A 2710-nucleotide genomic window follows, 5' to 3' on the forward strand; every position below is an offset into this window, starting at 1 on the left:
CATCCCAATTCCCTTCAGAAATTAAGAATCTAAGAGAAGTGACCATAAAACAAAGTTTTGTGGAATCCTTCATCCAGAGTGCTTACATGATGATCATGTTAATATTGCCTTCTTACAAAATTTTTCTTTTCCGTTTTTTAAAAAAATTGTAACCTTGATTGCTTATTACAAAAAAATTCAGGACAAAAGTTCAATATATTGAAAAATGCTTTCCCCCTCCCTCACAGCACCGTTATTTATAGCAGAAAATAATCAAGAGCAGATTGCTAATCTAGATGGAGCAATCTTCAAATTATGCCCAGACACACAGTGGTTTATTTAACCTCCCCTCCCCTTCTCATAAGAACTTAAAAAGAAAAAAAAAGAAAGAAACACACACACATAAACGGTTTTTTTTTTAAAGTCCAAAAATTTTAGTGACCCTTACCAAACAGTACACAGTTAGTACAGTGTCAATAATTCACATCTTGCAACAAAATGTATGAATATGATTTCTTTTACAAAACTTTCAGTGTCCAAAAGGAAATTGAGGCCATCAGATTCGCAGCTTAAAAATTCACATAAAGGAAATATAAAAATATTCTGTGCTTCTGAGAAGGCTCTGCATGTATATAGGTAAGGATTACCATACTTCTTTATCTTGAGGAAGACAGTTGACTTGAGAAGTTTACATAATTGCACAGCTTTTATTGGATGATCTTGGGGATCCCTGCTGGTGGAAAATTTCTTCCTCAACAACTACTCCAGTTGGTTCTTCCTCCTCCTCTTCCTCTTCACGTATGGTTGTTTTAAAGACTGTGCTTCTTTGTGCAACCTCCTCTCCCTGAGAATTTTTCAATATAACCTTCACATCTTCACCAGTGCCCCAAGAATTCTGGTTCTTCCAGATGAGGTCAGTGGGAGGACTGGCTGTGACACCGGCATTTGCAGCCCAAATTGTAACAGTCTGGCCTGCCTTCAGCACATATCTTGAGGTATATTTATAACTGACCGAAGTGTCTCCAATTTTCCTGATCATCTCCCAGCCTCCCATTGGTTGATCCTGTTCAGAAGTATTCTTCAATGGAATAAATTTCCCATCAACATCTATCTCTTCAATGCACACGTTCCCAGTGGCTGAAGCGGAATGAGAGATGCTGACACTACTGCTGGCCTCAGATTCTTCCACATCAACTCTCTTCCGCTTTCCTCTAGTTGTGCGCACACTGCGACTTGAGGATGCGCGGGACACTGTCACACGGGAAGAAGGGCTTGGCGAGAGCTTCAATCGCTCTTCTTCACCTTCTAGGAGTTTCCTGTAAGCACTGATTTCCATGTCCAGGGCTAGCTTAACATCAAGAAGTTGCTCATAATCATTCAGCTGTTGCTGCATCTGATCCCTTATTTCGGCCATCTCTCTCTCTTTGTCAGTCAGCATGCGACGAGAGTTGTCTCTTTCTTTAGCAAGCAAGTCCTCCAACTCTTGAATCCTTTCCAAACATGCTCTAGACTCTTTCTGTAGATTAGAAAGTTGAGATGAAAGGCTTTCAATTCTCCTTCGACTTTCCATCAGTTCTTCCCTGGCACTGTTGACAGTAGAAGTTTTCATCTCTGAGGACAGTCTGGCATTCTCAAGTTTGGCATGGTAGGTCTGCTCAAGCTTTTTCTTGTATAGCCTCACTTGGGCATCATGTTGCTCTCTCATCTCATGAAGGGCTTGAGCCAGCTTGTATTCATACTCGATCTGACGTCCAGAATCCACCTCTACCAAGCGTGTTTCGTGCTTTCTTCTTGTCTCATTAATTTCCTCTTCGTACATGTTTTTAAGAAACTCCAAGTCCTCAGTAAGGCTCTGACATCGATTCTCCAAATCCACTTTAAGTAAAGTTTCATCTGCTAACTGTTTTTTTTTGGCAGCAGATAAAGAGGCTTCCAACTGGGCAATCTGATCCTTCAGATCCTCTAAATTTTTGTCGCCAAGGGCAGTAACCAGAGCTGCATCTTCAGAGTTCAGTGCTGCTTCATATTCTCGAAGCTTGATCTGGGCACCATTCAGATCAGATTCTTTCTTAGCATAATTGAGAAGCAGCTGGTCGTGCTCGGCCTTGAACTTGCCCAGCTCAATCCGCAGCTTGGCGCGCTCTCGGGCCGTGTCGTCTAGCGAGCGTCGCGCGGCAGCCAGCTCGGTTTCATATAGCGCCTTGAGTCCGGTGAGCTCGCGGCCGCGCACCTCCTCGCGCTCCGTCACCTGCAGCTGCAGCGCGCTGTTTTTTGTTTCCAGACTGCGCACCTTGTCGATGTACACGGCCAGTCGGTCATTGAGCTCGCGGAGCTCCTCCTTCTCCTCAAGCCGCGACAGCCGCGTGGGACTCAGCAGAGTGCTGGGGGCGCCGGCGCGGCTGCCACTCCGCAGCGGCACGGGGGTCGCGGTCGCCATGGCGAGCAGCGAGGAGAGCACAGCGATGAGGCAGCGGGCAGCACCCGCACAAGAAGAGGCTGCAGGAGCGAGCCGGGACCGAAAGCCCAAATTGGCGAACCGCACTCAGGTACAGAGATCGGCGTGGGGAGGGAGAAGCACCTGGGATGGCGGCAGCGGGTTACAGCACAAAGGGCAAAAGGGAAGCGCTACGAATCAATGGATCGTAAAATGTCCTTTGTAAGAAAACACGCACACACGCACACGCGGGAAGGAGGGAGGGGAGGCTGACCAGGAGACCGAGCAGGTCCGCTC

The 2710-nt window shown here is 46.5% G+C and overlaps 1 pseudogene; it reads right to left on the bottom strand.

Moving 5' to 3' along the window:
* Window positions 1–614: 614 nt before the first annotated feature.
* On the bottom strand, window positions 615–2416 carry LOC143386013 (lamin-B1 pseudogene; annotated as a pseudogene).
* Between the last annotated feature and the right edge of the window lie 294 nt (window positions 2417–2710).

This window comes from Callospermophilus lateralis (genome assembly GCF_048772815.1).
Source record: "Callospermophilus lateralis isolate mCalLat2 chromosome 11 unlocalized genomic scaffold, mCalLat2.hap1 SUPER_11_unloc_3, whole genome shotgun sequence".
Classification (NCBI taxonomy): domain Eukaryota; kingdom Metazoa; phylum Chordata; class Mammalia; order Rodentia; family Sciuridae; genus Callospermophilus; species Callospermophilus lateralis.